This window comes from Diabrotica virgifera, chromosome 3 (assembly GCF_917563875.1).
Source record: "Diabrotica virgifera virgifera chromosome 3, PGI_DIABVI_V3a".
Classification (NCBI taxonomy): domain Eukaryota; kingdom Metazoa; phylum Arthropoda; class Insecta; order Coleoptera; family Chrysomelidae; genus Diabrotica; species Diabrotica virgifera.
Window position 1 is genome coordinate 213483255 of NC_065445.1, and position 26224 is coordinate 213509478.

The 26224-nt window shown below is 32.9% G+C and overlaps 1 protein-coding gene across 5 annotated transcripts in view; it reads right to left on the reverse strand.

Annotated features, from left to right (window-relative positions):
• LOC114328846 (uronyl 2-sulfotransferase-like) overlaps positions 1-26224 on the reverse strand; it is a 113377-nt gene that overhangs the window by 82989 nt on the left and 4164 nt on the right. For 3 of the 5 annotated variants that reach the window (XM_028277803.1, XM_028277801.2, XM_050645848.1), the window contains exon 2: positions 15392-15490. The gene's annotated coding sequence lies outside the window, so the exon portion shown is untranslated. Of the gene's footprint in view, positions 1-15391; positions 15668-26224 lie in introns of those variants that run through there. The other 2 variants (XM_028277802.1, XM_028277800.2) reach the window with 2 other exon arrangements.

The window sequence follows — 26224 nt, forward strand, 5'->3', positions numbered from 1 at the left end:
AACAATTTGTCGATTTTGCCCATAGAAAGTGACGTAACATGGGCGATAAATTATGACGACATTATATATATATATATATATATATATATATATATATATATATATATATATATATATATATATATGTATATGTTACGTCACTTTCTATGGGCAAAATCGACAAATTGTTAAGAAGTTCTTGTGTCATACTTGATCGGAAATTTTTTTTCTCTGATTCTGGCCTTGTTTTAGAACTAGAGCCTTTAGCCACGTAATTGTATAACTTATCACTAACTCAGGTGTAATGTGTAGTGTGTGTGTTGAGTAAGTGTCTTGTTACTTTGCAAAGTCGACGTACACTTTTTTCTGGTTCTATAAAGCGTTAGGAAGTTCTGAAAAAACATGTTTCACAACTAACTCTAAAACCGGGTGTGATACTAGATGGTCAAGTCGAATAGATGCATTGAAACCTTTAAGATTTCAATTTTGTGAAATATGTACATGATGCCTTATTCGAAATAATATAAGAAGTCAACAAAGATTCAGAAACTAAAGTCAAAGCACGAGAATAAGCAAAAAATATTAAAAATTATAAAATATGCGGTGTAGTTCTTTGGCATGATATTTTATTACATATAAATTCAGTCTCGAAGATGTGGCAACATGTAACCAACTATGAATTTGTCAGATTGATTGTGTAAAAATGTTGTCAGAAACTATCGAAAAAATGAAAAGTTAAAAATGAAAAGTTAAAAATGAAAAATTGGCTATGACCAAACGAAAATTTTTGCTAATGAAATTGCAAAAAATCTCGATAAGTTATATAACCAGAAGAAAAAAGCGTCAATTTGATTACGAAAAATCTGTGGATGGCCTCTTAGCAGAGGAATATAAATTTAAAATAAATTTTTTCATCTATATTTTAGATATTGCCATTAATTCTTTGATTGATCGATTTTCGCTTCTAGAAATTCATAAATAAATAAATTTTTGATATTTTCAAATTGAGGGAAATAGATGATAAAACAGTAGAAAAATATTGTATGATTCTTCATTCAACACTTTCAACAGCAAAAGAATCGGATATAGAGGCAAATGATCGTCTAGAAGAATCGAATGATATATCCCAAATGAGACCATACCCCATGAAACCTTTAGAGGTTTTGAACTATTTGTGCCAAAATTACCTAATTTCTTTATACCCAAATGTAGTTGTATCACTAAGAATTTTATTAACATCCCTGTCTCGGTAGCTAGTGGGGAAAGAATTTTTCAAAATTAAAAATTATTAAAAACTATAAGACAAACTAAAAAAATTAGCACTCATTTCAATAGTAATCACTAACTGCTACTTTAGACTACACCAATCTGATTGATGAGTTTGCCAAAATTAAAGTCAGAAGGGTAAAATTGTAATTTTTGTAAATGTTATTTAATGTTAATACATGTTTCATTTAATTTAAAGTATATTTTGTTTTTAAAATACAAGTTTTCGTTTATTTTGTGCAGTTGCATTTAATAAAAATAAAAAGTAAGTTTCAATAATATTTTCGGGGCGGCATTTCGAAGACTTGCATCATATTGAAAAAAAGATGTACCGCACGGCTCTGCTTATATCCACTGTTTATTTGAAATATTGCTTATATGGGATTAATACTTAAGACGGGCCGTCGCAAGAAAGTAGTTTCAGAACCTTGAACCATTTTACTGCAAATTGAACATTTTCGCTGGGAACTGCTGATACAAAATTTACAAACATTTGAATAAAATAAACAAAGCGTGAGTAATATGTGTGAAGATATTTGGTGTTTTGAAATATAATATATTTTTGTCGGCTGAGCTTTGACCAACAGATTACATATTATATTAGTTACATGGTAGGAATTCTATGGCTGTATATTTTTGTATAATTTACGTGTGTAATAATATGCACGAATAACATACACAGATTAGCGATTATGAGGAATTTAAATCATATTAAAAAATTAATTTCTCTATTTTAGTATTTTTTCAATTTTTATATAAAAAATATTTTTTGTATAGTATTTTTGCCGCCCTCTCATAATTTGCCGCCCTAGGCAACTGCCTATATTGCCGAATGGATAAAGCAGCCCTGATTATAGGTATAACCGTTCAAAAGATACGAGGGGGGGTAAAGACTTTTGACTAGCACTGTATAAGGTGTTCTCTATAAGTTTTTCAGTAGGATATGATATATCTGTTACAGTTCAAGTTGATTATCCAGTTTGAGTTGACTTTTCCTAGTTCGAGCAGTGGCGTAGCTGACAGGCCTGCAGGGCTCGCAAGGCGGGGGAGCCCCGACGTTAGGAGGGGCCCCTTAAAGCCTTCAAGCTAAATACTTCTACTTTATTTAAATTCGGGACCAAAATATATTTTCCTAATAAGCATCAAAATTCTTCCTTCTAAAACTTGGGAGGAAGTAATGAAGCGGGTAATTGACGTAACTCTTACTCTTTCCGGGTGCAATTCAGCGTTTCCTGGATATGTTGGTAGTTTAAATGAAAGTGAGTCCCAAAAAGGTAATTTTTGTCGGTGGTTCTTTAACTAGCTGAATTTATCGTGTTATAGCTAAATTAAACGATAAAAACAATAACTTAAAAACAAATTACTTGAGTTCCCAAATACAAAACGACGTTATAAATTTGCTGGCTCAAGAAACTGAAAACAAATTGATTAATTTAATTAAAAAAAGTTGTTTTTATTCAACAATAATAATTATTGATACCACTCAAGATATTTCAAAACACGATCGGCTTAGTTTAATTTTCTGGTATGTAAAAATAACTTGCGATGAAAATACTTTACCTTCCAAAGCAGAAGTTGTTGAAAATTTTTTGGGAATTATTCGCATGTTAGACCAGAATGCAGAGGGTCTTGTAAATGAAATTTTATAATTTATACAATCAAAGCACCTTTCCATACAGAACTGCAGAGGAAAGGGGTATGATGAGGCAAGCGTTAGAGTGGTGTATATCCAGGCCTACAAAGGCGCATAACTGACATTGAAAAAATAGCTTCCTATGTTCATTGTGCATCCCATGATCTGAACCTAGTGTTGAATGATGCCGTTGCTGGTCTACATGAGTTAGTTTTTTTAGGATATAATTAAGAGATTATGTTTTTTTTAGTGTAAGTATTAAAAGATGGGATGTACATACTATGTACCTACTACCACGACTTTGGATTCATCGTATTTGAAAACACTTAAAAGGTTTTGTGAAACCCGGTGGTCATCCAGACATGATGCTGTTATGGCTTTGTTTCGAGCTTTCCGATAAGTAATGAAATCTTTAATGAAAATTTCATTGCCATCTACAACACGATCAAAAATTAAAAGCTAAAGCATTATTAGAGCATATGAATAATTTTGAATGTGTCGTTAACATTACTGTTAAATCTAAAATACTACTTAACTTTATTAATCTAACATCAAAACTTTTGCAATCTCAAACATCACAATTTACGGTCTCCCTTCACTAGTGGGGTGTTATAGCGAAATTTAAAAATAAACGGATAAAACGTATAAAAAAATTTTACGATGAGCTCAGTTGGGACGAAATAGTTATTTATGTATCAAGTGCATTAAATAGATGTTTATACCCTTAGGGCGACAAGCTTATAAACACTCGGGCCAGAGGCCCTAGAGTTTATAAACAACTAATGATGCACGTGGTGCATACAAAACTTTGTCATACCGGTTCATTGCATCAATTAAAGTTTTAATTTGTTTTAATTTAACCAACATCAATTAAAGTGATGTTGGTTAGCAATTTGTTATTAACGTAAACACAGTTTTTCTATGTGACATTGTCAAAAAAGTCAGAATGCAAGAGACATTCGGTATTTCTGAAGAAATAGTTAAAAAAGCCAAAAAAAGCGACTGAGAATCGGTTACCGAAGAAATCCAAAGAAACGTACGACAAGGAATACCTACGCTAAATTTCAACAATTAATGGCAGAAAATAATACTGGATTAAATGAAATGTTTAATTTTTGTTGTTTCCTACTGCAATAATTTCTTTATACCCGCGCGGCATAAAGTATACCATTATGTGGTTCGTAACTAAATAATAAATACACAATATTAAACTGGTATGACATAAAAATAATTTGTATCAAAAAAAAGTTTGAAGTTATTGTTTTCAATGTAAATTTAGATATAATATTGCAACGACTTACTAATAGGTTTGTCGGATTAAGATATATGTACTTATAATAGGTGTTCATGTCTATTCCCAAAAAATCTATTAACACTAACTGATGAAGACTTATTAAAGAAATGCCAAATATTGTCACTTACACATATTTTAAGTAATTATACTGTTATTAGCTGTCGTTATGTTTATAATAAGGGGCCCCACAAAAATTGTCGCGGGGAGGCCCCCCAATCTTCAGCTACGCCACTGAGTTCGAGTCGACTCAAACGGCTGGTTTTAGTAAAAGTGGATTATAAATATTAAATGAAGATTTTTATTCAATATTTACTAGTAAAAGTAGACTCCAACTAGTTAAAGTATTTTCTTCCCAATACCATTTAGTAAAAGTTGATTCACACAAACAACCGATTCTAGAAATTAAATGTTACTGTATATTATGTTCAAATCGTGATATTTATAGTCCAGACTGTATCGTCGCCCCCGTTAGGTAAATTATTCCAGTTCGATTCTTTTGCACAAACTTACTCATAAAGAAGAACCTTATAACGAATCCACAGGGTGTTAGGTGGTACCGTAATCGAAAAATTGTTTAAACAATTTTTTTTAAACAAATTTACAAAAAAAATTCACTTCGGACATTTTTTTACATCATTTGGGTCATTCGGAACAAAAGAGACTTTGCAAAGTAACAAGACACTTACTCAACACACACACTACACATTACACCTGAGTTAGTGATAAGTTATACAATTACGTGGCTAAAGGCTCTAGTTCTAAAACAAGGCCAGAATCAGAGAAAAAAATTTCCGATCAAGTATGACACAAGAACTTCTTAACAATTTGTCGATTTTGCCCATAGAAAGTGACGTAACATGGGCGATAAATTATGACGACATTATATATATATATATATATATATATATATATATATATATATATATATATATATATATATATATATATATATATATATATATATATATATATATATCAAATGAAATAGAGAATGCGGAAAAATCCCCTTACGAACAATTCACACATCCACTACTTCGGGCTGGGAAAAATTTTTTGAATAGAATCGAAGATCCAAACACCAGCTCTTAGAAATGTGTTTCGCCCTCTTCAACCTCTATGGGCTCATCGGTGAAGATGAGAGGTTGAATATCTTCAGACACATTCCAATCAAAAAACAACATTCGAGACCTAGACATAGCAGGAACGTAAATCTACGCCACCTGACAATGCCATTCTCAAGTTTTAATTCCCTAATTACTTTAGATTAAGTAAGATAATGTTTATGAAAAAACAAAAAGATGTAGATCTTTGAAACACACTCAGTGATCAAAAGATCCACAGGTACTGGTTTGGACGACCACTCGTACGAAAACAAACAAATGAAATAGAGAATGCGGAAAAATCCCCTTACGAACAATTCACACATCCACTACTTCGGGCTGGGAAAAATTTTTTGAATAGAATCGAAGATCCAAACACCAGCTCTTAGAAATGTGTTTCGCCCTCTTCAACCTCTATGGGCTCATCGGTGAAGATGAGAGGTTGAATATCTTCAGACACATTCCAATCAAAAAACAACATTCGAGACCTAGACATAGCAGGAACGTAAATCTACGCCCAACCTGACAATGCCATTCTCAAGTTTTAATTCCCTAATTACTTTAGATTAAGTAAGATAATGTTTATGAATATATATATATATATAAGTTAACGACCCACATTCCGCAACATCAGCTAGAACACGGTAATGACCGTGAGAAGAGTAAGTCCCTGAACCAGAGAAACGCTGACGAAGACATCATACGTTCATAGTTATCAAAATATTACATTTTCATTTCTTAGTTTAGAATTATAATTGTTTAGTTCAGATTTTGCTTTCAAACTGTAAAGACTACTTTCTTGTGTTAAATAAATATTTTTTAAAAAGGGACTTTCGGAAAGATTTTATATTTCTGGCGCAGTCAGTAGGATAGTCAAACGGGCGTTAGCGAATATAACTCTCGGTTCGTTTTTACGATTTTTTGACTATTCGAACAGTTTTCGTGAAGTGAATTCCAGTTGGGCGAATTGAGTAACCTGACGAGAAGATTCGTACCGGAGAGACTTTCAAGCGAATATTGTGAGTGTCTCGACCCAGTTCCGAAGCAGTTCCATGGACAAGATCGCTACATTACTGTAAGTGTTTAATGTCATATAGAGAGCCTAATTTAACACTAGATTCTGATTATTCAGACAGTAGTAACTCAGATACAGATTCTGACTCAAATTTAAATAATTTAGCTAATTTACCTTTTAATAAAAATAATATAAGTTTTTCGAAAATATTAGAATTAAATAATAAATTTAAAATGGCTGTTCCACAAGTTCCTCAACTAAAGAAAGAATACTTAGATATGATTCCAGATTTTGAAGGAAATCATACGTTACTTCCTAGATTTTTAGAAATTTCCGAAAAACTTGTAACCAAATTTTATAATGCTACAGATGTGAATGATTTTCAAAATGAATATTTGATGTCAAGCATAATTGCAAAAATAAAAGGCGAAGCCGCAGTTAATATTTCTTCTTGTAATCTTAGAACTTGGCAAGATTTAAAAAATGCTTTAATTAATTCTTATTCAGACAAAAGAGATATTTATACTTTAAACATAGAAATTTCAGATTTGAAACAAGGCAATAATGAATCCCCATTTGATTTTTATAACCGAATACAAAAATTATTAAATCTTCAAATATCTGTCTTGACCTCAAAAACTGAACATGCTGCTGAAATTAATATTCTTGGTAGCTTCTTCCGAAATTTAGCATTAAGAGTTTTGTTACGTGGGTTAAAAGAACCTCTTGGTACCTTAATGCGTACAAAGAATCCTCCAGATTTAAATTCTGCGTTAGGCATCCTCACAAATGATTTTCAGATATACCTCGACCAAAATAATTCTTCTCAAAGCAAAAATCACAAATCTTATCAAAATAACAATTATTCGTCTAGACCAAAATCCAATTTCCGACAAAACCAACAAAATAATTATCAACCCCAAATTCAATATCAACCCCAAACTCAATATCAACCAAGGAATCAATTTCCAATACAGAGATATACTATGGATCCTCCGAATCCCCAACCGAATCCTCAAAATATGAGACAAAATAATCAAAATAATTATTTCCAAAATAATCCTAGTACAAGTAGGAATTTTAATCGAAACTCCAATGTATTCCAGCCAAATCCAAACAGAAAATTCTCAAACCCTACTCCAATGACTATCACAACCAATAATACTTTCAGACCATCACAAAACTTCCAAAATAGGACTCGTTTCCGTAACCCCAATAATTTCGCAAGCCAAAATATTATTCCGGAAGAACTGCATAACATAGATAATACAGACTGTCCTGAAAGTTCATCCCAAGAACCTTTTTTAGAAGAGATAGCCTCGGAAGAAAACCAGAGCATGTAGAATTATTAAACTTAACTAACAAAGAATGTGAATTGCCGTACATAATTTTCCCTGAGCATAATTTAAAGGTCCTTATAGATACTGGGAGCACTAAATCTTTTATTACACCAAAAATAGGTGAAAAATATTTTAAAAATTCAATATTTAAAAAACCATTTCAAATTTCCACTGCTCTTGGAACTACTAAGGAAAATTTCTGTACCGTAATTCCTTCTTCCTCTATATTTAGGCATAAAAAGCCAATAAAATTAACTTATCATATTTTTAAGTTTCATGATCATTTTGATTGCTTATTAGGATTAGATAATTTAAAACTATTACAAGCAAATATCGATTTAGTAAATAATTTATTAAGAACACCTTGTTCTTCAATTAAAATTAACTATTATAGTCCGAGCGCTGGGAGCACGAATTGTATAGTAGTGTCTCCACGTTCCGAACAAGTAATTAAATTAAATATAAAAAATATAGAAAATGGTGACGTTATCGTACCTTATACAAAAATAGGGAAATTAGAAATTCCCCAATGTCTTACTAAAGTTGTTAATAAAGAAGCTTTATGCACTATTACTAACTCATCAGAGTCACATTTTAAAGTTGATTTAACTTCACCAATAGAAGTTGAAAAGTTCGATGAATACGAACAAATAAATCATCCTAATCTTAATTCTATTTATGCCGAAAAATTCAAATTTGATATTTCTAAAATCCGCACGGAACATATGAATACCGAAGAGCGGAATTCAATTTTAAAGCTGATAAGAGAATTTTCGGACATTTTTCATATTGAGGGCAACCAATTGTCTTTCACCAATAAAATTAAGCATAGTATAAAAACTTCTAATGAGATTCCAGTATATTCTAAATCATATAGATATCCGGAAATATATCGTAAAGAAGTCCAAAATCAAATTCAGGGCATGTTAGATCAAAATATTATCCGACATAGCAATTCTGCCTGGTCCTCGCCTATCTGGGTTGTCCCCAAAAAACTTGATGCCTCCAATAAACGTAAATTTCGTGTTGTAGTCGATTATCGACGTTTAAATGCTATTACTTTAGGAGATAGATACCCCCTTCCAAATATCACTGACCTCTTAGACAAATTAGGGCGTTGTCAGTACTTTACCACGCTAGACTTGGCTTCTGGGTTCCATCAAATAGAAATGGCAGAAGAAGATATCCCAAAAACCGCTTTTAACACCGAAAATGGTCACTATGAGTTTCTTAGAATGCCATTTGGACTTAGAAATGCCCCAGCTACATTCCAGAGAGTAATGGATAACATACTAAGAGGCATACAAAACGAAAAATGCCTTGTCTACCTAGATGATATTATTATATTTAGCACTAGCCTGCAAGAACATATTACAAATTTAAGAGAAGTATTTCAGAGACTACGTGAATCTAACTTTAAAATACAGTTGGACAAATCCGAATTTTTAAAGAAATAAGTGGCTTACTTAGGTCATATTGTCACTCCAGAAGGAGTAAAGCCCAATCCGGATAAAATAAAGGCTATTAAAAATTTCCCAATACCTGCTACTACCAAACAGTTAAAAGGCTTCCTCGGATTATTAGGATATTATCGAAAATTTATTAAAGATTTTTCAAAAATTACAAAACCCTTAACATTGCGACTAAAAAAAGATAATGAAATAAATATTAAAGACGAAGACTATGTACAGTGTTTTAATATCTGTAAAGATCTTCTTACAAATGAACCAATTCTGCAATATCCTGATTTTACTAAACCATTTAATCTGACAACAGATGCAAGTAACTATGCAATAGGTGCAGTTTTAAGTCAAGGAAAAATTGGTTCTGATCTCCCAATTGCCTACGCGAGTAGAACACTGAATGATTCAGAAATAAACTACTCTACCATTGAAAAAGAACTCCTAGCTATAGTCTGGGCAGTTAAGTATTTCCGACCCTATATTTTTGGACGTCGCGTGACTCTCGTGACAGATCACAAGCCTCTTCAATGGCTATTTTCATTAAAAGATCCCAGCTCAAAATTAGTTCGCTGGAGATTAAAACTCGAAGAATATGATTATGAGATTGTATATAAAAAAGGTGCTCTAAACACAAATAGCGATTGTCTATCAAGAATACGATTAAACGCAAACGAAACTCATGACATAGAACCTGAAACAAATCAAGACTTCTTAGATTATGTAGAAAATTTTGATGAAACTTTATTAGGTACCCCACATAACGTCGACTCAGAGTCTTTGATTGTTGAACCTGACGAAACAATAAATGGCCAAAATGAAGAAGATATCAATGAAAATGACGGTGCTACAATCCACACAAATGAAGAAAATCCCATCACAGGTATACCCATATCAGAAAGATCAGTAAACACTGGAATGAATCAAATTATCATTTCTCAAGTTAATTACGAACCAGCAGAACCATCTATTATAAAACTTTACGATAAAAAACAAAGAACTCTCGTACAATTTTCAAAAAATGACACTGAACGTGACATAGTTAAATTTGTAAAAGACTATATAATACCTAAAGTTAAATATCATCTGTACTTCGAAGATCCTATATACGAAACTTTTAGTAACGTTGTACAAAAATATTTCAAAAATTCGCAAATAAACCTTATTAAATGCACCAAGAAGTTAATCGATATCCCACCAAACGAAATTGAAGAAATAATAAAAAATTATCACGAAGGAAAACAGAACCACAGAGGAGTAGATGAAACAGAAAATAGAATAAAAGCCTTATATTATTGGCCGAATCAAAGAGCATCTATCCAAACTTATATAAACGATTGTGAAATTTGCCAATTAACAAAATACGATAGGAGACCTATCAAACCCTTATTTAATATAACACCTACTGCAACTAGACCCTTCCAAATTGTTCACCTAGATTCAGTCACATTAGAAAAAACAAAATTTTTAACTATAATAGATTCTTTTTCTAAATATGGTCAATTATATAAAATAAATTCAGCTCAAGGTATCGAAGTAGCAAATGCATTAATTCGATATTTTACTCATCACTGCATACCAGAGCAAATAATATCTGATAATGGGACCGAATTAAAAAATTCAGTTGTCAAAGAACTTTTAGAGCTACATAAAGTAAAAGTACATTTTATAAGCTCTCAACATCCAGAATCTAATGGAATTGCTGAGAGATTCCATTCAACCATAATCGAACATATTAGACTACTAAATAATCAAAAAGAGTACAAAAATGACCATATTGAACAAAAAATAAATTACGCTTTACTAACTTATAATAACAGCATCCATTCAGTAACAAAAATGAAACCACATGAGTTGATTACGGGACATATAGATAGTAATTCTCCTTTTGATATCAATATCGAGCAACAAATTTTAAATAATTATATTTCAAACCATAAAGAAAAAATGAAAATACTTTATTCTAATATCAATAAATCCTTGCAAAACGTAAAAGAAAAAGTAATCTCTAAAGCTAACGAAAATCGAGAAGAATTGCCCGAAACAATCCCTACTAAAGTATTTGTTCGTAATAAGCAATATCAAAGTAAAACAAAAAATAAATACCAAGCTGAAGAAATAAGTAAAATTAATAAAGAAAGAAAAACCGCGAAAATAAAAACTAGACATAAAAATACTGCCGAAAATATTCATTTTTCTAATGTTAAACGACCTAAAAGAAAACCTTACAAATTTTCAGGTACCTCGCAATCGGATGCGCAGCAATCCAAATAAAAGATGTTACCCATAATCTAGGCATATTACCAATCAAATTGGGACCTGCCAAACTTCAAAAATCTAGCCACACTTTTGTCCATTACTATAACTTAAATCCACTTTTAGAAGAGTATGATAACTTAAATATGCAATATGATCACCTAAAAAATAATCTTTCTAATTGTAAATTTTTCAATAATGAAACAAAAAATTATGTTAATTTAGTAGAGTACGTCAAAGATAATATTGAGGAAAAATTTGAAAACCTAAACATACATACCAAGTTACAAAAAAATAAAAGAGGTATTATCAACGGTTTCGGTTCAATTATTAAAGCTATAACAGGAAATTTAGATGCTGAAGACGGCGAAAAAATTAACTCAATACTAGAACACTTAAAGACAAACGAAGCAAACTTGCAAAGCCAAATCAATAATCAATATTCGCTAAGCCATGAAATTATCAGTAACTTTAATGAAACAATTCAAAATATTCAAGAAAATGAAATTAATTTAAAATCCAAAATTTTAGCAATAAAAGATATAGTAGATTTCCAAACAAATCTTGAAAATGTCAATTATTTGAAAGACATGTTTAATGAAATTATAATAACATACAACTTAATACTCGATACAATGGAAAATGTCCAGAATTCGATTACATTTTGCAAATTGAAAACATTACATCCTAGCATAATAAAATCAAACGAATTATTTAACGAACTCCAAAAAATTTCGTCACATTACAAAGCACAGCTACCATTTGAAGTAAAATATGAAAACATTTTAGATTTCGAAGCTATTTTACAAATAACTTGCAAAATAGAAAAGAATCAAATACAATATTTTCTTTCAATCCCTATTGACTATGAATCCAATTTTGATCTTTATCATTTATTGCCAATTCCCACAAAAAGTAAGTCAGAATTTGTCATCATGTTACCAAACTCAAGATATTTATTAAAAAATAAAAAAATTATATTTCCTCTAAATGACATCTGCACACATAGTAAGATCTTCCAATGTCCTGGTTATCTGCAAATTAATCACGAGCACTCATGTGAAGACCAAATTTTATTTTTTGGCAACTCTACAGACTGCCAATACCTAAAAGCGAAAATTCCAGGAAACCATATCGAAATTATTCCAGAAATCAACCAATATTTAGCTGTCTTTCCTAAAGAAGAAAAACTAATCATTAAATGTGCAGAAGAAACGCAAATAAAAATTCTGAACGGCATTTATCTGATAGAGAATGCACCTTGTAAAATTATTTTCCAAAATCAAGAATTAACCTTTCAAGACGTCACATCAGGGCAACCAATGATGATAAACTCACCACAATTAAATTTCGATATAATTAAAATAGCACCAATGGAAATAAAACTAAATTCGCTAAAACTTAAAGATATTCCAAATCACGAAATAAAACCAATATTTCAAAATACGGCTCTGTACCACATTCCAAGTATTTGGACAATTCTGTTGTACATTGGAATAATTACAACACTTATTATTTTACTCAAAAGGAAAATAGCAAAAACAAAGAGAAACGATCCCATAGAGGAAAAAGAAGAAAGTCCTAACCCCGGCATAGAACTCCCTCGCATGGCTTCACTCTTGGGGAAGAGGAGTTAACGACCCACATTCCGCAACATCAGCTAGAACACGGTAATGACCGTGAGAAGAGTAAGTCCCTGAACCAGAGAAACGCTGACGAAGACATCATACGTTCATAGTTATCAAAATATTACATTTTCATTTCTTAGTTTAGAATTATAATTGTTTAGTTCAGATTTTGCTTTCAAACTGTAAAGACTACTTTCTTGTGTTAAATAAATATTTTTTAAAAAGGGACTTTCGGAAAGATTTTATATTTCTTATATATATATATATATATATATATATATATATATATATATATATATATATATATATATATATATATATATATATATATATATATGTATTCCTATTTAAATAAAAAAATCTGCTTGCAATTTTTGTTCGCAAAAATGGTACATGCTTGAAGGGCGGCTACTAGAGAATTGCCTAGGGCGTCAATTGACCTAAACGCGGCCCTGCCTATAATAGTGAAATTTGGAGGGAGGAAATAAACGGAAGTAAGCTTCTTAACTAGTTATGACAGGTGAGATAATAGTGACAGATGACGTTACAGAGCCAATGTGACCGATAAGTTTAAATGGGACCTTATGGCAAGTGATACTGTCGTGTTCATATTGACAATGATATATCGAATTCATCTCAAAATGCCAACATTGGACCAAGAAACAAATTCGACATAACATCACCAACACCAACACGGCGAGCATGAGACTTTATGTGGGTTCTTGTATTCTACTCCTCTGCATTCTCCTGGCATATGGTACACTATCAGTAAAAAGGAATGAATTTCGGTATGTTTAATTTTCTCATTTCATTGGTTATAATTTAGGATTTACATTATAGTCATTGTGAAGCTACTTTATATAAAATAAACTGTCTCTGCTGACAGGCAAATATAAGATTCAATTAAAGACTTAGCTTGTGGTTTGAAGGCTTCTTCCGGTGCTGTCCTAGGTTATCTACAGCTCCAGATCTTCTTCGGGAGGCGTCAGGTGGTAGTTTGATGTACTGGTGGTTCGGTGATTGCCTACGCAGCTGTCTAACTGTTCGTCGAACCCATGGGTGACAGTCTTGAAGAACTGCTATTTACCATATGCGATGTCATTTACTTTCTGGGGAACATTCTGTTGTCAGGGCCAAAACAGATGATGTAAAGCTCGGGCCACGCCCTTCTCCTGGGTGCCAATTAGGTCTGCAGTTGTTCGATGCTACCTACTTGGCGACGATTATCAAAATCAGCCAGAAAGACACCAGCATGGAATTTATGAAGGTAAAAGAAATTAATTGAAGGTCAGTATTAGCTGATAACGAAAAAGACACTCTCCTTGAAATTGACAAAGTTGAACGTTTTAAAATTACAAAAAATTAATGGCTTGATAAATAATTTTGCTGCGAAATAAAATATTTAGAAAGAACGAAAACTGGAAATATAATTAAACTGTTTAAAATGAAAATGACAATAATATTTTCTCAATAAATATTATTCGAGATGATGGAAATATCTTTTCTAATTTAAATCAGGCATCACTAATTTCATTATAGAATTGAAAATGTATATACAGGGTGCACGAAAAGAATATAAATGGACCGACTAATAAATATTTGCGAAAAATGAAAATCAACAGCTACCCGAGAGGACCTCTAAATGCAGAGTGGGTCTTATTAAAATAAATTCTACAAGGTAGCGGGTTTGCACGCTACAATACCTCGTTTGAAAGGTATTCAAAATACCTATTCAGTCATACTATTTTTTTTGGGTTTTAGTTGATTTTGATTTTGGTGAATAAATTAAATAAACATAATATTGTAGTTTCACATTTAATTAATAAAAATTCAAATGTCCGCATATGTTTTTTTTGTCTAAAAATTTGACGTTTTTCAATTCTCTAGTAGTTTTTACGTCAACCTCAACCTTTTTGACAAGTAATTATATGCGGAATTTTGAATTTTTATTGATTAAATGCGAAACTACAATTTTATATTTATTTCATTTATTTCAAAATTAGCTTAAACTCAAACATAATTAGTATGACTAAATAGGTATTTTCAATACCTTTCAAACGATGTATCACTTGCCATAAGGTCCCATTTAAAATTATCTATCACAGTGGCGCTGTAAAGTCGTCTTTCATAATTACGTCACCTGTCATGACTAGTTAAGAAGCTTATGTCCGTTTATTTCCTTCCTCCAAATTTCACTATTATAGGTATAACCGTTCAAAAGATATGAGGGGAGCTACGGACTTTTGACTAGCACTGTATATTTTTCATGAATCAAATTCTCTGCGTAATTATCCTGCGATATTAATCGAAATATCAAAATTTCAGTACCTACCTATTATAAGAATAACCGTACGTTTAATTAAATACTTAAATTCCACAAACATTAATTTGCATTTAATTATTATAATAAGAAAACTTACCAATTAAAATTATTTGTTTACCAAATGCAGTTTGCCATTGAACAATTCTTTTTAACTTTTGTTTATTATTAATGTGATGGGTGCACCAACAACGATCAACTGGAATTTAAAATTGGCATTTAAAAAGGTGAAAGGTAAACCATCTCTGAACATCTCCCGTTGATTCAACGAGAATCACGATTATAGCAATTTTATCGTTAGTCATACAAAAGAATACACCAGCAACATTTACTCCGGTCAACTTACACATCCGAGGATACAAAAATTACCATCAAGCTGAAAAATGGCAGGATTGTTAAAAATACCATCATAAATAAAATCTAAAAAGTCCTCATAAATCCGACCCGAGCTAAAAAAATTACGCGGGGTCAAAGGTCACCAAATACAGTTTTTAGCGATTTTCAGCGAAACGGTAAGTTTTATCATAAAATTAGTTCTAACAAAAAATGTAGATTAGATAATTATCTATAAAAAATGTCTTATTATTATTTTTTTCTAAGAGCCACTGTTTTTGAGATACAACGATTCACAAAGTTGTAATCGTCATAATATGCGCACACGTTTCCGCACTACCTTTGAGGTAGTGCACTTAGCCGCGTTTTTTAACGTGGTTACCCCAGTAGGCCTATTCCACGGATCTGTTATGATTCTGTTTAATTTGAAGCTATTGAACAATTGATACTGGCAAGGGTTAAAAATGATAAAAGTTATAAAAAGCGGTATAAATTAAAAAAAGGGAAATTCATCCAACTGGTTCAAAATTTTCTAATACTTCTGCTTCCTCTTCTCCTTGTTCTTCTTCTTCTTCTTCTTCACCTTCTAGTTCTTCTTGTTCTTCTTCTTGTTCTTATTCTTCTTCTTCTTGTTCATCCTGGGTGCAAGTAAATTGCCCCAATAATGACACACTGCATGGCTCCTCGATAGAATCAAATGCATCCTCAATTGTTGGTGATTCAACATTGGAGCATGACCGGTTTTGACAATTAGTGCATGCTACCGAATAAAACAGTCCAACTTTTTTGCAACCACATTTAGCGCTGCATCCCTTTTTACAGTTGCAAAAAATTGTATTCAGGAGTTTTTCCGCCGCAGGTGGGAGTGAAGTTTGAATTGGTTCTAATGAACTGTCTACTAATTTCCATCCCCAGTCTTTTGGATCTAGCTGATAACCAAGCCACACTTCTTGAACTTGGTAATATGTATACTCGAAAAAGATGTTGATGAGCAGCCGCTGAGTTTGGAGGAAGACAAGATAATTGCACTTGTTTTTTATTTGGAGTATTTTTAAAGAAGCATGCATATCGAAACTTATCTAAGCACGTAGTTTTTTTAGACGCTCCATACATAGACAGAACAAAGCTAATTCCGTTGGAAATATCTTCTTGTGGAGTTGAATTAGTTTTTTTAAACTTCAGCACATTTAAGTAAAATTAGGTTTAACACGTATATTCACTCCGGAGTAGTACTTAAGACTAATTAATACCTCGAGGGCATGATACAATAATGCAAGATACGACACGCAGCGTTCCTAATTTCGTTCAGGTCACGCATGACGTCACGTTGTGAGTAGATCCTTTACATTTCGAATGCATTGCCATTATGATTTGAGGATTTTAGCTTTTAATATCAGTTGCGAAATTTTCGAGCAGTGCTGTTTTGTTTAGTATGATTAAATATAATTGTTGAGAACATAATCTAATAATAAAAATCAATTACAAACATGATTTTTTATTATTAGGCAAGATACGTCTCATTAGGTATATATTATACTGTATAATACACAGCGTTGCTCTCTACTGTTGTTCTGAAGCTATTTTCTTGTGGCATTTTTATAATTAACTATTTTTAATGGAAAATAAGCCACAATTTTCCAAAAAAAATGATTTTATTAACGTTTCAACGTCCAAATCGGATGCCGTTCTCAAAATACAAAAAATATTAATAAATTAAACAAAAATGTTGTTGCTTAGTAAAAAATTCATCTAATAATTTATTTAATCTGACTCATTTATATCGGCAATTCAGATATAATATATTATACATTTTAAAGTAGAAGACTTTAAAACGATATTGCCAATTGTTCATTCGATTACATGAAATCAACCCCAACTCAAGAATATCCTTCACAAAAAAAATCATAGCATGTGATCTTTCTTCAAAAATACAACCACATCACCACATGCAACGGCGACAGTAAAATTCTTGCATTAGAGATTCCATAGTAAATCACGAGGGAAAACCAGGAAAAAGCCTTGTAATACTATCATGACATCGTAAGTATTAGGTCTTACTATTATTATCGTAAGTATTATATTAGAATCTGGTATTAGTTTTGAGAGTAAACTAAAGTAAGACCTAATACTGACGATGTCGGGAGGTTTTTTCCTGGGTTTCCCTCGTGATTTACTATGGAATCTCTAACGCGAGAATTTTACTGTCACCGTTGCATGTAGTTGTATTTTTAAAGACAGATCACATGCTATGATTTTTTTTGTGGCGGATATTCTTGAGTTGGGGTCGATTTCATGTAATCGAATGAACAATTGGCAATATCATTTTAAAGTCTTCTACTTTAAAATGTATATTATATGTCTGAATTGCCGATATAAATGAGTCAGATTAAATAAATTATTAGAATAATTTTTTACTAAGCAATAACATTTTTGTTTATTTCATTAATATTTTTTGTATTTTCACAACGGCATCCGTTTTGGACGTCAAAACGTTTATAAAATCATTTTTTAGTAAAATTGTGGCTTATTTCCCATTAAAAATAGTTAGTTGCTCTCTACCAGAATCCACTTTGCCTTTTCCCGCTTTGGCTAAATTTTGGGATGGAATAGTTTTTTTTAAGGCATTGAAAAGTTTTTGGAGAATATCCAAGAAGCTCGTGTTTCAGATTGCGTTCATAATCGTCGCTGTTACAATGTGTTGAACTGATACGAGCGTTGTTAACGTTAAAATTGTCTGCACGTTTACGTTTACATAATTGTTTTCACACATCGCAATTTTTTTGTCTTTTGGGAAACTAAAAAACTTGATATTCGTATCGAAACCTTGTGATTGATTGTCCACATTACAACCAAATACGGCACACCTCATTTTTAATAAAAGTTTAACAAATTATAAGTAAAATCCACCTTAAAAAAATAAACACCGTTTACTATACGACCACACTGAATTTAATCACGCTGTTCTACTCACAGAGTGACGTAGCTACGTAGGCTCCGCCCACCGACTCCATGTCATATCTTCAGTGATTGTATCATGCCTCGAGGGTGACATCTACCTGAAGGATTTCGCCACCCAGGAAGATATTGGTGTAATTTGCATAATAATAAACAAACTAAATTTGCATAAAGTTTATTGTATATTGAAATGTTTATTAGTACTTAGCAATAAACGTTTTGCCTAGAAAGTTGGCTTTCATTATTATGTTCAAACCCTTCTGAGAAAAGAATAGGTAGGTTGATTAGATTAGCCGACGTACCTATAGAACGTGTTTATTCCGACAAAACACATCTTTACAAATTGAATAAGACGCATAAGAAAGAAGAATTATTATAAGTTAATACTTTGTCATATCAATTTACTATTTTTGTTGGGAATAAGCAGTAAAATTGAAATAACAATTCTTATTACTGTCGCGTTATATTCACTTTGTAACGATTTTTTTGTTGGCACTGTAATATAATACAGCTTATACATTGCACCCCTCGGTAGACCGCAAGCTGTATAGTAGAAACATTATCTTATAATATCTTATATTATTATGTGTATTATAAGTTAGGTTGACCGATAGAGTATTGTTTACTTGTATTACAGCTTCAGTGATGTATATACGTGGTGTACTAATACATAAATGTGACGATTAGAACTCTTTCAACTCTTTGAATCGTTGTATCTCAAAAACGATGGCTCTTACGAAAAAAGTATTAAAATATTGTTTATAGATAATTATCTAATTTACATTTTTTATTAAAACTAATTTTATGATAAAACTTACCGTTTCGCTGAAAATCGCTAAAAAACATATTTGGTGACCTTTGACCCCGCGTAAATTTTTTAGCTCGGGTCGGATTTATGAGGCCTTTTTAGATTTCATTTATGATGGTATTTTGAATAATCCTGCCAATTTTCAACTTGATGGTAATTATTGTAACCTCACTCCTATTTTTGAGTCTAACTAGACCGGTCTATTAATTAGACCAGATCAGCTGAAAATTGGCAGGATTGTTCAAAATACCACCATAAATAAAATCTGAAAAGTCCTCATAAATCCGACCCGAGCAAAAAAAATTCTTCTTCTTCTTGTGCCACTCCTATAGGAGATTGGAAATCATCAAGGCTATCCTGACCTAGTTAACAGCTGACCTAAAGAGTTCATTAGTAGTGCCTTCATTCGTGGTGCATTAGACAAAAAAAAATTACGCGGGGACAAAGGTCACCAAATATGGTTTTTTAGCAATTTTCAGCGAAACGGCGAAAATCATAAAATTAGTTCTAACAAAAAATGTAGACTAGATAACTATCTATAAAAAATGTCTTAATACTTATTTTTCTAAGAACCACCGTTTTTGAGATACAAAGATTCAAAGGGTTGAAAGAGTTGTAATCGTCATATTATGTAATATATACACACCACGTATATACATTCTACACCACGTATACATATATGTTACCGGCCAAACCCGATTTCAGGACTAGGACAAACTAGTTTTGCCTAGGCCATACTAGTTTATCCTAACGCGCTTAGGACACACTATCGCGCGTAGGTCAAACTAGTTTGTCCTAGGCCAAACTAATTTCCCTCCATCCAATGGCACTACAGCCCAAATCGAGCCTTGGCCTCCTTCAACAAGCTTCTCCAATCATTTCGATTTACCGCTGTTCTTTTCCATGAACGCGTTCCCAGGAAGTTCCTGGCATCCTCATCGACTTCGTCTTCCCATCTCTTTTTAGGTCTTCCAATAGGTCTTTTTTCCTGCATTCTTGCATTTAGCAATTTTCTGGGGATTCTATTCTCATGCATGTGGACCACGTGCCCTGCCCACCGTAATCTCTGCAGTTTAGTGTATTGTGCTAGAGTAAAGTTGGTTCGCTATATTGCTCGTATATTTCTCTATTTTACCTAATTCGCCAGTTGTTATTTTCACTTATTGGTCCCAGTATCCTACGTAATATTTGTCTTTCAAACACATCTAATGCATTGGCAGATTTCTGTGTCACCACCCATGTTTCACAGCCATAACTTACTATGGGCCTGATTATTGTTTTATAGACCCGGAGTTTTGTTTTCCGGTGTACGTCTCGCGATTTGAATATGTGGCCCATTGCGAAATAGGCTTTATTTGCCAGCACAAGCCTTCTATTTATCTCCGGTTCTTCTTCATTGCTTTCGACCAGATCCATTCCTAGGTAGGTACGTGAATCTATTCACATGTTCTATATCGTCAATAAATTGTTGTTGCGCCGGTCTATTTGATCTGGTTTGTATGAGTAGTTTTGTTTTATTTGTATTTATTGCTAGCCCTACTCCTTCTGCACTCTGTTTCAACTCAACGTAGGTTTCTTCCGCTACATTCTAGTTTAGTTCTAGGCCAAACTAGTATATCCCTATATAAATACACACACTTAAGGCCAAACTAGTTTATCCTGATATAATAAAGACCCACACTTCAGGATAAACTAGTACGGCATAGTCTAACTAAACCAATTTATCCGAGTCCAAAGTAATTTAGCGAACATGTAAGGACTTTTACCTGCGGGGAATTCCCAAAAAAAGCAGTGATGGTAAAAAAATTATACATCAATATATCATATATGATACATTGAATGAATATATTGATACATGCTAATGTTATTATTATTGTTTGTTACGAATAATTATAATTTTAATGAAAATTATTATTTTTCCAAGAACAAAGTATCTGTTTTAGTTTCTTCTTCTTGGCATTTTCCCATTATGGGTTTGCCGTTTTCGTCTTCCATAGCACTCTATTCTCCCAGTCGCCATCTCTGAGGTCTCTATCTACCATAGCATTTGCTATGTAAGTTTTCTATCTCACAAGAGGTCTTCCCCTCCATCTTCCTCATAATATTTTCGGCCACTTGTGCTCCGGCATTCTTTGTACATGCCCGTACCATTTCAGGGCTCTACTTTTACTACCACAGCTTTTTTGTAATTGAGTATTCTACTTCTATTCTGTTTCATATTTCCTCTGTTCTTACTATATCCTACCTGGTGTAGACACCTTCTCATAAACTCCAATTCAACTATTCGTATTTTATTTCGTATTATTGTTATCACTGGCCATTCTTCCGCTCTTGTAGGGTAATATTCAGCACTAGGGCCTGAAAAATCCTTTTTTATTTTCTTTGAGTGTTCTTCCATATCACTCCATGGAGTGCTTTCGTGGCTTGTTTTTCCCGTACTATTTTCATTTCTATTTCTTTCATACAAGTGACATCTCGGTTTATCATTTACCCTAAATACTTAAAAGTCTTACAACTCTCAATAGTGTCTTCTAAATTTACGTTTAAATCAGCAACCATTCTGTAATCAATTACTTTTACTAATTTGTTTAGACTAGGCTGAACTAGTTTATCCTGATATAAAAACGTACACTCCAGGATAAACTAGTTTGGCCCTGAAGTGTGCGTCTTTATATCAGGATAAACTAGTTTGACCTAGACCAAACTAGTTTGGCCTGAAGTGTGTGTATTTATATCAGGATACACTAGTTTGGCCTACGCGCGATAGGACGAACTAGTTTGGCCGAGGCCATACTAGTTGATCCTAACGCGCTTAGGACAAACTAGTTTGGCCTAGGACAAACTAGTTTGTCCTGAAATGGGGTTTGGCGGGTACCCCGTCAAAATAGCCCCGTCAAAAAAGCTCCGACAAAATAGCCCCGACATAATATCCCGCACACAAAATAGCTCCGACAAAATAGCCTGCAGACAAAATAGCCGCGGAATAATAGCCCGCCGACAAAATAGCCCCGACAAAATAGCCCCGAAAAAAAGCTCCCTTCAGAATTCATCATGAAATAATTCCTTAAAAATACATTTTTTCGGAAATGGTAATTATCCTCTATTCAGATGTTTATCTTAACCACATTAAATAAAAATTGTCTTTTCAGAGAACTCGAGTCCTGTCTTTCCTGCCTCTTGGAAGTTTGAACATTTAAGTTAGCGAAAATCAATGTTAATTTATGATATAAACATTTTTTTCTGTTTTCCGGCAACAGTAAAATGCAATTTAAATTAAATAAATTAAATACATTCTTCCTTTTTGTCAAATAACTTAAATTAAAAAAAAGTTTTTGGACACCTTGTATGATAAATAATTATGTAATTATGTAATTGTTTATAAGAGGATATTTTAGCCGGGACTGTTTTGACCGGGGCTATTTTGTGTGCGATCTATTTTGTCGGGGCTATTTTGTTTGCGGGCTATTTTGTCGAGGCTATTTTGTGTGAAAGAACCAAGATTACTGATGTCGCAGAACGTATAGCAAGGCTCAAGTGGCAATGGGTCGGACATGTTGCCCGAGATAATCCCGAAAAATGGACACAGAGACTAACAAACTGGAGACCAAGAGAGAACAGGCGAGGAGTAGGCAGACCGCAGAAGAGGTGGGCAGATGATATCAAACAAGTCGCGGGCAAACAGTGGATGAGAATTGCCAAGAGTAGAAATCGATGGAAGCAAATGGAAGAGGCCTATGTCCAGCAGTGGACGAACACAGGCTGAAGAAGAAGAAGAAGATTTTGTTTTCGGGCTATTTTGACGGGGCTTTTTTGACGGGGCTGTTTTGACCGGGCTATTTTGACGGGTCACGGGTTTGGCGGTAACATATACATATTTACATCACTGAAGCTGGAATACAAGTAAACACATTTTATTATTCTATATTCAATTGTCTGTGTGGCTAGGGTCGTAGGAGCTACTATAGTATGCGGTCTATTGGTGCGTTTCTACTAGTGATGTAACGAATATTCGTATTCGCATTCGCGAATATTCGCATATTTTTGAATATCAGCATTCGCATTCGTATTCGCAAAATTTGTGCAAATGTTTTGCGAATATGAATATTAGAAAAAAAATAATTTGAAGATAATTTTAGGTTAATAAAATCAAAATATATTCACTTCTCATCTTTTTTTTTATTAAGGAAAGGTAACTTAACTTCGAATAATCACATTATCAGTCTTTATTTTATTACCTATTTGGTCTTTTTATTAAGCCTTAAGATTCCTTAAGCCTTAAGACTCAGATTTATTTACACTATTAGATGTCAATTAACTTCTCATTATAAATTTAGAAAACATTACAAAAATAAAAACAAATTTAAAAAAACTGAATAGGTATTCCCATTCGCATCCGCGAATGTCGGTAGCAGATATTCGGATTCGCATTCGTATTCGCGAATGTTCAAAAAATGACATTCGTTACATCACTAGTTTCTACTATACAGCTTGCAGTCTACCCAGTACCCAGTACTTGCGGTCTGCCCAGTACCTGTATTATAGTACACTACAACACGTATATTCTTCACTCATGATCCTTTTCCAGAGGTTGACAAAATTGTATCTATTGCAAGTGGTGTCGTTGGTGATAGTACAATTAATTGTTATAAAGCTCGTGAAATTGGGCTTGACACATTTAACAATATTAAATTAAAACGCGCTGACAATGTAGTCCCCCTTTTAGCTATGAATAGCACCATAAAAGTTCACGATAAAATAGTACCTGTTGACCCTGTATTATTGCTCCAACGAATGAGTATTACTGCGGTATTTCAAGATGAAATTGAAGAATTTTTTGGCTATGAATTGGCTCTTTACCCTTTATAATTGTTTGACGACATTGGAATGCGTAAAATACAAAAGTCTGCCATTTACGATTGTTTTCAGAAGGTAAAGGAGGATAGGAAGGAAGTATTGGAGAATATCTATTACATCGCATTGTGTGGGATAATAGCGAAGAAACATTCAACGTTATCTTAGATAAATACCATTATGGTCCCAGCGTTACTGTCGTATTTTATGGCTATAATGTTTTTACAAGAAATATTAAAGCTGCAGAACAACGTCGTAGAACTTCAGCAACATCTTGATTTTCTAATATTTTATTTGATCAATCCATGACAGTGTCTACTAGTCAACAGAAATTTCTTGCAAATACTCACAACAAATCTCGGTTCATTTCAATGCTGAAAGAAAAGTTTAGTGCTGAAAATATATTGGTAAAACATGCTAATAATGATGCTGACGTAATGATAATTGAAACAGCCGTAGAGCAACTCAATTTAACAAATACAACTGTTGTTGTAGGTGAAGATGTAGACTTGCTCGAATTACTCACTGCTCGAACTATACTCGAAAAATCTATTTTTTTAAACCTGGAAAAGCTCAACACCAATCGATAATATATTCATCGAAAAATGTATCTACTTTTGCAAAGTGTCAAAATCATATAATATTTCTACACGCAATAACTGGCTGTAATACGACATCTGCATTTTTAGGAAAGGTAAAACGACTGTTTTTAAAAGTTTGAAAAACAAGATTTACTTGAATGTGCTGATTTACTTTTTAAAAAAACTAATTTAACTCCACAAGAAGTTATTTCTAACGGAATTAGCTTTCTTTTGTCTATGTATGGAGCGCCTAAAAACACTACGTGCTTAGATAAGTTTCGATATGCATGTTTCTTTAAAAATATTCGAAATAAAAAACAAGTGCAGTTATCTTGTCTTCCTCCAACCTCGGCGTCTGCTCATCAACATATTTTTCAGGTATATTACCAAGTTCAAGTGTGGCTTGGTTATTAGCTGAATCTAAAAGAAATTAGTCGACAGTTCATTAGAATCAATTCAAACTTTACTCCCACCTGCGCCGGAAAAACTCCTGAACACATTTTTTTGCAACTGTAAAAAAGAATATAACGCTAAATGTGGCTGTAAAAAAGTTGAACTGTTTTGTTCGGTGGCATGTACTACCTAATTGTCAATACTGGTCGTGCTCCAATGTTGCATCGCCAACAATTGAGGATTCATTTCAGAAATGACGAAAATATGGCATTAGGCTGCTTGGGAAGGTATGGAGAAAAGACGATAAATAGGAATGGTAGAAGAATGATAAGTTTCTGCCAAATAAATGACTTGTTAATAGGTAATTATTTCTGGTATCAACCGAGAAACGAAAAATATACATACGTAGCAGAAGAAAGAAATGCGAGAAGCATAATTGATTACATAGTACCTATATCCTCGAGACGCAGACCTAACGATACAAAATATAAAAACAGAGAACGAAGCCGAACTCGGTACCCAACACAGACTAGTGACAGCAGAGATAAACATAAGCAACTGTAAAAAGGGATATAACGCTAAATGTGGCTGTAAAAATTTGGACTGTTTTGTTCGGTGGTATGTACTAATTGTCAATACTGGTCGTGCTCCAATGTTGAATCGCCAACAATTGAGGATTCATTTGCTTCTATCGAGGAGCCATGCGATGTGTCATTAGTGGGGCAATTTACTTGCACCCAGGATGAACAAGAAGAAGAAGAACAAGAAAAAGAAGAAGAACTAAAAGGTGAAGAAGAAGAACAAGGAGAAGAGGAAGCAGAAGTATTAGAAAATTATGAACCTGTTGGATAAATTCCCTTTTTTTTAATTTATACCGCTTTTTATAACTTTTATCATTTTTAACCCTTGCCAATATCAATTATTCAATAGCTTCAAATTAAACAGAATCATAACAGATCCGTGGAATAGACCTACTGAGGAAACCACGTTAAAAAACACCCTAAGTACACTA